This window comes from Prionailurus bengalensis, chromosome D1 (assembly GCF_016509475.1).
Source record: "Prionailurus bengalensis isolate Pbe53 chromosome D1, Fcat_Pben_1.1_paternal_pri, whole genome shotgun sequence".
In the NCBI taxonomy this organism is placed as follows: Eukaryota; Metazoa; Chordata; class Mammalia; order Carnivora; family Felidae; genus Prionailurus; species Prionailurus bengalensis.
In genome coordinates, this window is record NC_057346.1 from 75,042,940 (window position 1) to 75,058,592 (window position 15,653).

Below are 15,653 nucleotides of genomic sequence, written 5' to 3' on the forward strand. Positions count from 1 at the left end.
ATCATTGTGTTGTATACCTGACACTAATGTTATATGTCAATTATACCTCAATAAATAAAGCAAAAAGACCTACTGTCAAAAGACCTCCACATTTTGGGACCAAATGAATGGGTCTTTAAATGAAAAGTCTTCAATATTCAATGTCATAATAGCTAACATATATTGAGCCCTAACTATATACTAAGTGCCTGGCCTGGATATCATCTGATGAAATCACAAGTGCCTATAGTAAGGCACTTCTTGTTACTATTTTATAAATGAAAAAAAGTGGATTAATATTGTACGCTTAGTCAGTGGGGAAGCCAAGGCTTCAATCTGTTGGGACATTGGCTACCATGCTACACCACCTTTTCATATTTCAATTAATCCATTTAAACTGGTGTCAATATATACAGATAAAATTATAGATAAACTAAGAGGGTTTGGATTAGGTAACTAATATATAGTTACTCAGAATCTTCAAGAACAGCAGCTGGAAGTGGGAGTGAAATAAGGAATGAGAGGAAGGAGTTTTCCCATACCCAAATAAAAGAAAATGTGTATCACTGAATTCAGCAAATATTTCCTGAGGAACTACCGTGTGCTCAGCCCTACACACAATACAAAGGAAAGACCCAACCCTCGCCTGGTCAGGGCTTTCATTCTTGTATGAACACAAGTAACAATGATGTATTAACCGCATTAGGGTACCAAGTACTGGGGATAGGCTTGCCAGATTCAGCAACAAAATAAGATACCCAGCTGAATTTGAATTTCAGATAAACAATAAGATCACTAGAAACAGTCGCTTATCTGAAATTCAAATTTAACAGGGTGTCCTGCATTTCACGTGGCAAGCCAAGAAGTGACAGAATTCCAGTCTGAACATAAGCAGAGACAGAGGCAGGAGAGCTTCTACAAGGGTTCAGGGAATAAGTAGGTGATGTATTTAAAAGAAATAAGAATAGGAAATAAGGCCAGAAAAGTAGGTGAAGCCATGTTGAGAAGATCTTGAGAGCCATGGCAGGAGAGAAGGAGGAAGAGGAACCAGTAAAAGACCAGTTAGAAAGGCAGGTGGAGAACCAAAGGAGTAGAGTGCAGTGTTCTGGGAAGCAGTAGAGAAGACTTGCCAAGGAGAAAGGGACAACCTAACAGGTCTGGTCTCCAAATGCAAATGTCACATGCTCCAAGGAGGTTCAGTAGGAATAGGAACCATGAAGCTCACTGAATTCAGCAACTGAGCGTATCCGATGAAAATTAAAATCACGAGGATGGGTAAAAGGGTACCCTTTTTACCCATCGGGTTGACAAACTTCAAAAAGTTTGAAAAGAAGCAATGTTGGGGAGTGAGGGTGAGGGAAATAAGACGTGATGGTGGGAATAAAAATTCTTAGCCTCTTTGAAGGCAATTTGACTAAATAATCAGTGTAATATACTAAAGGCCAGTGCTATGTGTATATTGCACACCAGGTGCTCTTCTAAGCAGTTTTATGTGTATTAACTCATTCAATTTTCACAGCAACCCTATGAGGAAGGTACTACGACAGATGGGGAAAACTGTTGCCCAGAGTGGCTAAGGGACTTGTCCACGTTCACCCAACTGGTAGTGGCAGAGCCAACACTTGGCTCCAGGCGGTGTTCTACTATACTACACTCCGTCAAAAGTCTAAAATATAGCTACTCTAACACAGAAATTCCCTAAGAATATGTTCTACCAGAATATTTGCACATGTGTGCAACAGCAACTGAACAAAGTTATTAATTACAGCATGGCTTGAAAAACAATCTGAATGTCCATTAGTAAGAGACTAATTAAATGCTTACTGGGAGCACCTGGGTGGCTTAGTTGGTTGAACGTCCAACTCTTGATTCGGCTCAGGTCATGATCCCAGGGTGGTGGGATCGAGCCCTGTGTTGGGCTCTGCACTGAGAGTGGATCCTGCTTAAGATTCTCTCCCTCTCCCCCGCCCCTCCCTCCTGCTCTCTATCTCTCTCTGTAAAATAAAAAGAATAAAAAATAAACCATATTGGTACAACCTTACAGTGGAAAACTATGCAGCTCTTACAAAGAATGAAGTAGATCTATACATATGCGTATTTCTGAGATACACGGTCATCAACCAATCAATATCAGTCTCTGAGATACGTGGTTAGGTGAAAAAAGCAAGATGTTGAGCAACGTGTGCTACTAAGGCAGTCAAAAAAATGAATATAGATGTACACACACACACATCTATGCTTGTACATACAAAGATTATCTTTGAACAGATGTGTGCCGAGGCGATCCAGAAAACAGTTGATTCCGTGGAAGAGAGTAGTCAGGGACAAGTGGGAGGGAAAGAGGCTTACTTTCACCTCATTCCCTTTGGGGCTATTTGAATTTTTCTCCTTGTGCATGCACTGCCTTTTCAAAACAAGCCAAGTTTTTTAGGTTTCAAAAAAGGGATCCTGGCAGCCAGTGGTCTTGTAGCTCTCCCCACTTTATAATATGCACTCACGTGCATGATTTTTTTTGGATCCTCAGTCTTTGAGGAAAGCCTGATTTACTCCTTTCTGGAGAGTCGTTTTACAGACATGAAAAACTCCAATCGGAGACATCCTTCTGGAATGGCCTCTCTGGACCAGCAGAGCTGCTGTAGTGGTGCTTTTGTTATCCTTAGTGAGAGGCAGAGGCCCGTGGGGTTAGCTGCCTCAGCACGCAGAGCTCCCCCCAGTAATTAAGCAACCCCAAACCTGACTGCAAGGCTTTTATAAGCAGCTTCTGCAATGTGGTTTGGGGAGAACAGAGTGACTAGGGGTTAATGGAGGCGGGTGGGGAGAAAGGACTGCTGACTATGGTCTTTGAAGAAATTTGGTGAGGAAAAGCAGAGAGACATGAGGGCGGAGAAAGGCAAACTCAGAGAGATTGTGTGACCAGTCAGTAATGGGATGAGCTGGGTCTTTGCCAATCACAGGTCTAGTGTTTTATCTTAGCTCTGCTGGAGGGAAAATCATGTGTCCTTAAGCAAGTTACTTTTTTTTGTTTTTAATGTAAGTATTGCACAGTATTTGAATACAAGTCTTGATGTAAAAAAATTTCATGCAATGTGAATAACACAAAAGCCCCATCAGCCCCACTCAGTTTCACGTTCCTTACCAAAGGAACCTACCATATCATATTGCTGTGGGTTCTTCTGAGATGATTTTATATGCACAATTATGCCTAAGGTATAATATATGTAATATATATATTGTATATAATATATTATATATATATGGCACAACGTATATAATATCTACATATCAATATAAATCTCCAATATGTGTATTTGGAAACACAGTTTGGTTTACAGAAATGAGATCATTCTACATATGTGCTTGTATATGTACATATGTACATGTAATTTTTTTTTGTTTAAAATATGTCTTGGGTCTATTTTCATGTCAGTACATATTGATGTACTTTATTTTTTTTATAGCTGCTGCATCATATTCCATAAAATGTATTTAGCATAGCTTATTTAACCACACTACTGTTAATGAATTGTAAGGCTTCTTACACATTTTTACCAACATGAACAATGCTGCGGTGAATATCTTTGTGCATGCTTTTTTTTTTTTTATTAAAAAAAATTTTTTTTTCTCAACGTTTATTTATTTTTGGGACAGAGAGAGACAGAGCATGAACGGGGGAGGGGCAGTGAGAGAGGGAGACACAGAATTGGAAACAGCCTCCAGGCTCTGAGCCATCAGCCCAGAGCCTGACGCGGGGCTTGAACTCCCAGACCGCGAGATCGATCGTGACCTGGCTGAAGTCGGCGCTTAACCGACTGCGCCACCCAGGCGCCCCATCTTTGTGCATGCTTTTATGTGCAAACATTCCTCCTGTTTTTCTATGTTAGATAGTTAGATACCGAGAAATTGGGTTGCTGGGATGAAGGGTATGCACAATTCAAATTTTGATGGCTACTACCTAATTGTCCTCCAGAATGTGCATACCAACTTAGATTTCCACCAGCAATATACTGGAGCATTCTTTTCCCTATATATCAGCTCTGGACTTTATCAACCTTAAATTTTTGCCAGTGTGACGAGTGAAAAATATCTCATTGTTGTTTTTTATTTTTCCTGTCCTCAATTACTAGCCAGCATCTTTTCATATGCTAATTGATAATTTGTTGTTCTCTTTCTTCTTCTGTAAATTGTTCACATCTGCAATGGATATTTCCATTATTTCACTGGCATCTGCCCCTTTCCCTCTACGATTGTATAGCAGAAATTCCATCTGGGTGGGACAGACCCTGTTCCCAGCTCTAGTGAGTGCCATAATCTAATCAGCACAACCTTGCCTTCATTTCCCATGTGATTGAATCAAAAGCCCTGTGTATCCAAGCTCAGACCAATCAGGCAGGAACATGTATGTATTCCTCAAGTATAGTAGGCACAGTGCCTAGGGCCCACAGTCTTTTTAAAACTTAAGAAAATGTCTTGGGGCACCCGGGTGGCTCGGTCAGTTAAGCATCCCACTTAGGCTCGTGTCATGATGTCACAGTTCATGGGTTCGAGCCCCTGGCAGCTCAGTCTGGAGCCTGCTTCGGACTCTGTGTTTTCCTCTCTCTCTCTCTGCCCCTCCCCTGCTTGTGTTCTTTCTCTCTCTTAAAAATAAATAAACATTAAAAAAAAAAAGACAAGAAAATGTCTTCATTTTTTTCCCCTAGAATTAAAAGGAAAAAAATGAACTTTTAGGTTAAAGAAGAAGCTTCAGTATTTGTTATGGACTGAATTGTGTTCCCCCCAAATTCATATGTTGAAATCCTAGTCCCCAGTGTAATATAGTGTGCCTATATTTAGACATAGGGCCTTTACGGAGGTAATTAAGGCTAAATGAAGTCATAAGAGTGAGACCCTAATCCCACAGGACCGGTGTCCTTCTAAGGAGAAAAAGGGATACTCAAAAGTTCTCTCTCTCCATGTCCACACAGAAGAAAGGCCATGTGAGCACACAGCAAGAAGGTGGCCATCTGAAAGCCAGGAAGAGAGGTCTTACTAGACACTAACTGATGGGCCCTGCAGTTGGGCCTTGGCATTCTCTTGGAACAGGCCTTTAGAGTAATGACAGGGAAAGAAGACTGCTCTGGGTTGTTAAGTGTGCTAATGTGAGGCTTGGCCCGGCCGTAGCCACTTTGCTATTACAAGGGAAGCTGACGTACTGAAGAGGATAAAGGTCATAGAAAATGCAGTCAGAGCTCTGAGCCTTCATACCTAAAAAAATTAAGAAAAAAAATTTTCTTTACCAAGTAATACAAACATGCATTCCATTTTAAAAGTTAAATAGAAAATTTATTTATTAAAAAAAATTTTTTTAATGTTTATTTATTTTTGAGACAGAGAGAGACAGAGCATGAACGGGGGAGGGGCAGAGGGAGAGGGAGACACAGAATCCAAAACAGGCTCCAGGCTCTGAGCTGTCAGCCCAGAGCCCGACGCGGGGCTCGAACTCATGGACCGCGAGATCAGGACCTGAGCCGAAGTCGGCCGCCCAACCGACCAAGCCACCCAGGCGCCCCTAGAAAATTTATTTTTAATAAAAGTAGTCCTTGGTGGCTCAGTCAAACACCTGACCCTTGATTTCAGCTCAGGTCATGATTTCACGGTCTTAAGATTGAGCCCCTGTGTGGGGCTCTGTGGTGAGCGTGGAGCCTGCTTGGGATTCTCTCTCCCCCTCTCTCTCTGCCCCTCCCCTGCTCGCGCTCCCTCCTCCCTCTCTCTCTCAAAAAAAAAAAAAACTTTTAAAAAAGCAGTCTTTTATCCCACCGCTTTCCATCCCCACCCCCCCCCCCCCCAGTGGCAACCTCCCTCATCTCTTCTGGATGCTTCCACAGTATTCATGTGTCTTTATAATTGCTGTTTTTGTTTTTACTCTAATTATAATAACAGGAACTGACACATGTAAAGTGCTTAATAAATGGTAGCTTTAATGTCAGAAATCATCAAAGCAACCCAATGAAGAAAATATTATTATTCTCTTGATGAGGAAACCTGAGCTCCAGAGAAGATGTTACTTTCACGAGATTTCACACCTTATAAGTGGCCGGAGTCAGGATTCAAATCCAGAGCCCAGGTCTTAACCACAGTGATTTATGTATCACCTGCAACCATAGTTTTGAAAACTGCCAGGTTGGAATGTGGCATAGAACTTGCTAAGAATAAAGGAGGTAAGGCGTGGTGACGATGGGGACCCAGATTTAGCGGGAGGCCTTAGAATAGGGTTGCCTGAGAAATTACCTGACACCTAGTTAAATTTGGATTTCAGATAAACCATGCATAGTTTTTAGCAATAAGTAGGTACCAACCAAAAAGTTATTGGTCGTTTATATGAAATTCATATTTAACTAGAGGTCCTGATTTTTTTATTTGGGAACTAAGGGCATGATTCCAACTGGGAGTTAAACCCCCAGCGTGGAGCCTGCAACTAGAGCATCTGCGAGGAACTGTGGTAAATCCAACCCCTGTCACTAGGCGGCAGTAGAGAACAGAGCAGGACAGGGGGAGGGACTACAGGTGTGTGCAGAGCAGGTCTAGGGAAGGGCCTTGTGACTGCCAAGGATCTCAAATCAAACCACAAAAGAAGAAACAGGCAGGTCACAGAAAGAACAGCTTATGCATGACTAATAAACGTGAGAAGAGGCTGAATCCCATTCATAATTAAATGAGGAAACCTAATGAGATGTTTCCCACCTCTCAAATTGGCAAAAATAAAAATATCAAAAGGATTAGTAACACTCAGTGTTGTGAAAGTGTGAGGAAATACTATGTGAGTGGAGACTGATGCATCATCTTTGGATTAATATCAAAATCAAAAATGCATGCTGCCTTTAGCCAGTGATTTAGCTCTTTCTTAGGGATTTATCAAACAGCTTTGCTCATACGCAGACATTCATTGTTGTACTAGCCAAAACCTAGTACAGCCTAAATATCTACCCAATGGGGACTGATTAACACGTGGTAACATATCCAGGTAATGGGATGCCATGCAGCCATTTAATGAATGGTGTAGATCTGTGGTATATACATCTGTCGGTGAGCAGCACACATACACTGATGAGGAAAGAATTCCAGGATATTCTGCCAAGTGAATAAAGCAAGAGGAACATCATCATACATAGTTTTTCCTGTTTGTGTGTAACGGAGAGGGGAGGGAGGAGACCGATTTAGAAATTCATTGAACATTTTGTAAGGATATCCAAGAAACCATCCACAATGGTTCTCCCTGGGGAGGGAGGCAGGGGGTGAAGGATGGGAAGGAAACTTACTGCGCACTCTTCTCCTCCTCCTTCTTCTTTACCACAGACAGGTATTACCTTAGAAATTTAAAATAAAAAAGAAGTTTGAAAAAACAGAGAATGTCAGTGTTAGACTAACAGAAAGAAGGAAAAGTATCCAAAAAAATAAGATGGAGAAAGAAATGGACTCAGCCTTGGGGGGCCTGTGTGGCTCAGTCGGTTGGGCGTCAGACTTCCGCTCAGGTCATGATCTCACGGTTCGTGAGTTCGAGCCCCGTGTCGGGCTCTGTGCTGACAGCTCGGAGCCTGGAGACTGCTTTGGGTTCTGGGTCTCCTCCTCTCTCTCTGTCCCTCCCATGCTCATGCTTTCTCTCTGTCTCTCAATAATAAATAAACGTTAAAAAAATTAAAAAAAAAAAAAAAAGAAATGGACTCAGCCTCTGGGGTTGGAGTGAGTCATCAGGCAGAGCAAGCTGGGCAGGTCTGTCCAGAACACCTAGAAAAAAACCTTTGGTTTCCAGGACGCCTGGCCTGGCCTCCCTTGGCATAAGCTGGGAAGATGCTCACAGTTTCAGGACTCAAGAAGCTGCTGGGGGGTGGACCCTGCCCACTGGCCCCTTCTTGGGCAGCTCGAGGATAAGATGACATTCATAAAAACTGTAGGTGAGTGAGGCCAGCACAGGGCAGGGCCTGAAACCTCTTTTCACCTGAGTACCTTTCTTCAACTAACACAATCTTGGACATCACTTACATTTTAAATTTCACGAAGAGTTCGTGGTCAGCTTAGCCACTCAGGCTAGAAGATGAACAGTAGCAAGAAAAGAAATGCAGGGGGGCCTGAGGTATGGGCAGTGCTAAGGGAGGGAAACAGGAAGAAGTTTAGTCCAGGAGACAGAGTTTAGAATGAGAACAGTGGGTCTCAAAGTGTATACTCCAGACAGGGCCCTAAACATTGAAAAACATAGACTCTACCTCCTACCACTTAAGTAATTGAGAAATAAAAAGGTATATGGGGCACTTGGGTGGCTCAGTTAGTTAAGAATCTAACTTCAGCTCACGTCATCATCTCATGGTTCATGGGTTCGAGCCCCGTGTTGGGCTCTGTGCTGACAGCTCAGAGCCTAGAGCCTGCTTTGGATTCTGTGTCTCCCTCTCTCTGCCCCTCCTCTGGTCACACTTTCTCTCTCTCTCTCTCTCTCTCTCTCTCTCTCTCTCTCTCTCAGAAATGAATAAATGTTAAAAAAATTTTTTTTAAACAGGTATGGAAGTCCAGCAAAGTTCTGAATTTTCCCATTGTGATGACTCCGATCTTTTAAATACCAAACATAAAATTCTTTTCTAACGTTTCTGCTTCCCTTATTTGCTGAACTTGTGCTTTAGTCTCTCCACTGGATAACTCCTCGCTGTCTGCAGACTACTGGTATTAAAATCATCTGGCTTTTTGATGGCTACGTCTGTGCTACTAAATGGGAAGCTCTAGAGGTGGGTCCAGGAAAGTGAATTTTCACCAGATGAAGAAATAAGAGCAATAATAAATATGGTCTCCATATTTATATTTTATATCCATAGCTGGTCTCCAAGGTGCCTCCATGACTTTCGCCTCCTGATATTCACACCCTTGTCTAGTTTCCTCCCACATTGTACCGGGGCCAGCATATGGCAAAAGTGAAGCCATGTCACTTCTGAGATTAGGTTATGAATGATTTAGGCTTCCATCTGGAGTGTCCGCTTTCCTTCTCTTTCTTGGATCTGTCACTCTGGAGAACCCAATTTCTGTGTTGTGAGCAGCCCTGCGGAGAGGCCCAAATAACAAGGCTAAGAAGCCTCTGTCCTGCGATGAATGGATAAGGAAGATGTGATACACACACACACACACACACACACACACACACACACACGCTGGAGTATTACTCGGCGCTCAAAAAGAACGAAATCTTGCCATTTGCAACTACATGGATGGAACTAGAGGGTGTTATGCTGAGTGAAATTAGAGAAAGGCAAGTATCATATGACTTCACTCGTGGAATTTAAGATACAAAACAGATGAACATAAGGGAAAGGAAGCAAAAATAATATGAAAATAGGGAGGGGAACAAAACATAAGAGATTCTTAAATACAGAGAACAAACTGAGGGTTGCTGGAGGAGTTGTGGGGGGGGATGGGCTAAATGGGTGAGGGGCATTAAGGAGGGCACTTGTTGGGGTGAGCACTGGGTATGATATGTAGGGGGTGAATCACTGGGATCTACTCCTGAAATCATTATTGCACTATATCTAACTAACTTGGATGTAAATTAAAAAAATTAGAAAAAAAAGGAGCCTCTGTCCCACTAAGAACTGAAACTTGCCAGCAACCAGGTGACAGGTTGGGAGTGTGTGATGAGTATGGAGATGACTATTGTCCCAGGCCACCAGCTGACATCTTGGCAAAAACCTCATGAGAGACTCTGAGCCAGATTTCTTTATCTCTGCTAAGCCACTTCTGGATTCCTGATCCTTAGACACAGTGAGATAATCCAGGTCTATCTTTTTCAGCTGCTAAGTTTAGGGATAATTTGTTAAGCAGAAATAGATAACTAATACAAGTACCATTTGTTGAAAGCTTACTATGTATCATGTTCCTTCCAAGTGTTCAACAAACTTTATTCCACATGAATTTCTCAACACATTTGTGAGGTAGGACTTATCAGACCCATTTTACAGGGGAAGAAACTAAAGCTCGACACCAGGGCTGACATACCACAATTGTGTATATAAAACTCAAAAGAGAATATCCAAAATGTTAAGGGGAAATATCACAAACTAGTACTCTAACATATATATATATATATATATATATATATATATATATATTACCAGAACCATGCTTGGGTGCAATAATTATCAGAAAAAAATTTATATTTCTTGCAAAAAATGCACTCCCAAATGTCCTCAGAGGAACTGAATTAGTTGACCATAAAGCATAATGTTTTCCATTTAAATTTTGGAGCATTCCTGCCAAATGCCGCGTTTTAAAATTTAGGCACAACGTGGCACAAAAACAGACACATAGACCAATGGAAAGGAATAGAAACTCCAGAACTAGACCCACAAACGTATGGCCAACTCATCTTTGACAAAGCAGGAAAGAACATCCAATGGAAAAAAGACAGCCTCTTTAACAAATGGTGCTGGGAGAACTGGACAGCAACATGCAGAAGGTTGAAACTAGACCACTTTCTCACACCATTCACAAAAATAAACTCAAAATGGATAAAGGACCTGAATGTGAGACAGGAAACCATCAAAACCTTAGAGGAGAGCAGGAAAAGACCTCTCTGACCTCAGCCGTAGCAATCTCTTACTCGACACATCCCCAAAGGCAAGGGAATTGAAAGCAAAAGTGAATTACTGGGACCTTATGAAGATAAAAAGCTTCTGCACAGCAAAGGAAACAACCAACAAAACTAAAAGGCAACCAACGGAATGGGAAAAGATATTCGCAAATGACATATCGGACAAAGGGCTAGTATCCAAAATCTATAAAGAGCTCACCAAACTCCACACCCGAAAAACAAATAACCCAGTGAAGAAATGGGCAGAAAACATGAATAGACACTTCTCTAAAGAAGACATCCGGATGGCCAACAGGCACATGAAAAGATGTTCAGCGTTGCTCCTTATCAGGGAAATACAAATCAAAACCACACTCAGGTATCACCTCACGCCAGTCACAGTGGCCAAAATGAACAAATCAGGAGACTATAGATGCTGGAGAGGATGTGGAGAAACGGGAAGCCTCTTGCACTGTTGGTGGGAATGCAAATTGGTGCAGCCGCTCTGGAAAGCAGTGTGGAGGTTCCTCAGAAAATTAAAAATAGACCTACCCTATGACCCAGCAATAGCACTGCTAGGAATTTATCCAAGGGATACAGGAGTACTGATGCATAGGGCCACTGGTACCCCAATGTTCATAGCAGCACTCTCAACAATAGCCAAATGACGGAAAGAGCCTAAATGTCCATCAACTGATGAATAGATAAAGAAATTATGGTTTATATACACAATGGAATATTACGTGGCAATGAGAAAAAATGAAATATGGCCTTTTGTAGCAACGTGGATGGAACTGGAGAGTGTGATGCTAAGTGAAATAAGCCATACAGAGAAAGACAGATACCATATGGTTTCACTCTTATGTGGATCCTGAGAAACTTAATAGGAACCCATGGGGGAGGGGAAGGAAAAAAAAAAAGAGGTTAGAATGGGAGAGAGCCAAAGCATAAGAGACTGTTAAAAACTGACAACAAACTGAGGGTTGATGGGGGGTGGGAGGGAGGAGAGGGTGGGTGATGGGTATTGAGGAGGGCACCTTTTGGGATGAGCACTGGGTGTTGTATGGAAACCAATTTGTCAATAAATTTCATAAAAAAAAAATAAAATAAAATAAAATTTAGGCACAACGAACACTAAGGCAGCCTTTCTGACAATTAATTGTCATTAAAGCAGTTTCCCTCTTTTGTGAGTTTGTTTACTTATTTGCGTCAATAAAATCACGCCATCAGCACGAATGACCGAAAGGAAAAAAAAAAAAAAAAAAAAAAAAGGCCAAGAGAATTTAAATGACTTACATGGATTCTCACAGTGGTTAGTTGACATGCTAAGCCCGGAATGGAGCCTGGGCCTTTAGACACCTGCACTGGGGCCAATGACTATAGCTTGAGGTTTTCTCTCTTTACTTGGTGAGCTCCTATCCGGTTCCACGCATTCCAGTCATATACACAAGGTGGGGCTGGGCTGCAGGTCCTGAAGGCGCCTTGGAATGTCAGTGTAGACTACCAGCTGCATGACGTGACCTTTGGGAGGAGAGAGGGAAGCTGTGGCTTAAGGAGCTGAATGGTATTAGACCCCTCCCACCAGCTCCTCCGCCTGTGCTCATTTCTGCTGCGCTGGGAAGCAGCGGTAGAACAAGCAGGGAGTGTGAGAACCATCTACACCTGACATCAAATCCTGGCTCTCCCAGTTTCTTGCCCTGTGATCTTAGACTAGCAATGTGGCCTTTCTCTACCCGAGCTCCTTATTTTCACTAATTAATTAATGCATTCATGCAATGACACGTTTAGTTAAAAATACTTATTGAGGGGCGCCTGGGTGGCGCAGTCGGTTAAGCGTCCGACTTCAGCCAGATCACGATCTCGCGGTCCGGGAGTTCGAGCCCCGCATCAGGCTCTGGGCTGTTGGCTCAGAGCCTGGAGCCTGTTTCCGATTCTGTGTCTCCCGCTCTCTCTGCCCCTCCCCCGTTCATGCTCTGTCTCTGTCGCAAAAATAAATAAACGTTGAAAAAAAAATTAAAAAAAAATACTTATTGAGAACTTACTAGGCATAGAATTACGTAGTGGACAAAACAAAGTCCCTTATCTTCAAGAGCTTTCATTTCAGCAGATGTGGAGGGTCGTTGGGGAGGCAGACAACAGGAAAACTCATAAATTATGTCGCGTGGGGATGGTTGTAGGTGTCATTAAAGACAATAAAAAGAGGGTAACATGATAGAGTGACTGGGGTGCTGCTTATCTGTAAAAGGAGATGGTAATTCCTACTTTACAGGGTTGATCCAAAGATCACATAAGATGTAACATACGAAGCGCTCGGTGTTGTGCCTGAGACAGAGTACTATAATGGTAACAATTATTGAGTCCTTGTTATGTAATAGACACCATTCCAAGTAGCACAGCTATATTTTTTTTTTAATTTTTTTTTCAACGTTTATTTATTTTTGGGACAGAGAGAGACAGAGCATGAACGAGGGAGGGGCAGAGAGAGAGGGAGACACAGAATTGGAAACAGGCTCCAGGCTCTGAGCCATCAGCCCAGAGCCCGACGCGGGGCTCGAACTCACGGACCGCGAGATCGTGACCTGGCTGAAGTCGGATGCTTAACCGACTGCGCCACCCAGGCGCCCCGAGCACAGCTATATTAACTCATGTAATCACCTGGTTTTAGGGATGAGCTAAGGCACAGTTATGTTGCATTACTTTCCTAAGGTCAGATAGTAAACAGATAGTAGAGTTGGAACACGAACCCTAACATTCCGACCTCAGAGCCTATGTTTTCAATGGATTTGTTAGACGTCAGTGGTTCTCTCTGCCTTCTATAACTTGATTTATGGAAGATGGAGGGACCCAGAGTGGGGCATATTCAATTTTGTTGGAGGTGGGGGGCTGGAGGCCAGGTGGGACCTAGGGCAGCTTGTGGAGCAAATGCAAGGGCATCTGGAGAGTGAGTAACCATGTGACCTGGTGATGCAAGTAGATGACAAAGAAGTTGACAGCTGAGGATGATGAAGTCATGAGACACTGGGACGAAGAGGGTGCTTAATTAGCTCAGGCTGCTGTCACACAATACCATAGACTAGGTCACGTAAACAATAGATGTTTCGTTTCTCGCAGTTCTGGAGGCTGAAGTCTGAGGTTAGGGTGCCAGCACAGTTGGGTTCTGCTGAGTACTCTCTTCCTGGCTTGCAGACTGTTGTCTTCTAGCTGTGTCTTCAACATGGCAGAGAGAGAGGACAACCTCTGTGGCGTCTCTTATGAGGGCACTAATCCCACCATGATAGCCTTACCCTCATGACCTCACCCAACCCTAATTACCTCCCAAAGGCCCCATCTCCAAATACCATCACATTGGGGGTTAGGGCTTCATTAGAAAAACTTGGAGAGGCCTACAATTCCGCCCATGGCAGAGGGGATGGACAGGACCTATGGAACTTATTGCCAGAATCTAGATCCACAAAGCTTTCACGGGCAGGAATCTAACAGAGATTAAACATGATAGGAGAAAGGCCAAGCCCTGGATTTGAGGCAAAAAGTTGCAAAGTCAAAGACTGGAAGAAAATATTTTGGATTTAACTAACAACAAGTTCAGCCCAAGCAGGTAGGAGAAAGAGCTGACCTTTCTCCTCTGGCCAGATGCAGACATTCTTGGGACAACATCATATTTGGGCACTCCTACAACACAGTCCTAAGATGTTTTAGGAAGAGCTGTAGTATGGGGTCTCCCTACCCCTAGCACCTCAAAAAACAATTCAAACAGACTGTCAGCTTATTATTTGTCGACTTTCCGAAGCGTGGACGTATTAATTTTTAACTATGTGTTACATAATGTGCCACTATATACTAGGTCTTTGTATGATAATAGACAGCAGGACTTAAAATTTAAGAAGAATACCTGAAATTTTAATTTGAGAAAATTACAGTTAAGAACAAGCCCAGGATTATTTTATTTTAGTGGTACGAAACCACTTTCAGTTCACAGAACATTTAGGAATCCCTGGAGTCCTGCAGGGACACTGTTTGAGAACCATTACTTTACAATCGTCTCTATTCTTTTTTTTTTTTAATGTTTATTTATTTTTGAGAGAGAGAGAGAGAGACAGAGACACAGCAGGAGTTGGGGAAGGGCACAGAGAGAGAGAGGGAGACACAGAATCCGAAGCAGGCTCCAGGCTCTGAGCTGTCGGCACAGAGCTCGCACTCACGAACTGTGAGATCGTGACCTGGGCGGAAGTTGGACGCTTGACTGACTGAGCCACCCGGGTGCCCCTAATCATCTCCATTCTTGTCAACAACGTCACCGCCTCATTAACTGTGGACTTTTTCCCTCTGGCCACAATATCCAGTCCTTCCTCTTCTCTCTCTTCATCATTTCCCCCGGACCTTCATCATTTCTAATTCTCCTCCCTCCATGGGACCCCGACGGGCTATATGGCATGTATACTCAAACATTCATTCATTCATTTATCCAGCAAGTATTTTTGAGAACCTACTATGTGCCAGGCTCTATGTTAAAAACTGATGGTACAACAATGGCCAGAACCAGGCATGGTCTCAAGTCTTATGGGACTTCTAGTCTAGTCGGGGAGAAGATCAGCAGGTCCAATTAATTACGCTCATGATTTTAAATTGAGATGACATCTACGAAAGGACAAATTGAGGGGCGCCTGGGTGGCTCAGTGGGTTGAGCATCTGACTTCAGCTCAGGTCATGATCTCAGCGCGGAGCCCCTGTTTCAGATCATCTGTTCCTCTCTCTCTCTCTCTCTGCCCTTCTCCTGCTCACGCACACTCTCTTTCTCTCAAACATAAATTAACTTTGAAAACGACAACAACAGCAACAAACCATCTCTCCATAAGCGAGTGGATAAACAAATGGTAGCGCGGCCGTAAATGGAATATTATTGCAAACAAACAAACAAAGAACAAATTGATACAGGTGTGAAAAGGGCAAATACCAAAGGCTGCTAATAAGCAAGTTCGGTCACCTTTATTCGTAAAGTTACAGAATCATAAGGTAGAGAAGTCATAGGGAGATAATTATCACAAGTTGGGGGGTGAATTCAAAGTCTTAGGATAAACACAGTATATAACTTTGAGTAAAT

The 15,653-nt window shown here is 42.7% G+C and overlaps 1 long non-coding RNA gene across 1 annotated transcript; it reads right to left on the reverse strand.

Moving 5' to 3' along the window:
• Positions 1 to 5,913: 5,913 nt before the first annotated feature.
• LOC122483603 lies at positions 5,914 to 12,255 on the reverse strand. The gene is made up of 2 exons (XR_006297425.1): positions 11,852 to 12,255; positions 5,914 to 7,319 (listed from the first exon to the last, which is right to left on the reverse strand). It is a non-coding gene; the product is annotated as an uncharacterized LOC122483603 (long non-coding RNA).
• Positions 12,256 to 15,653: the final 3,398 nt, after the last annotated feature.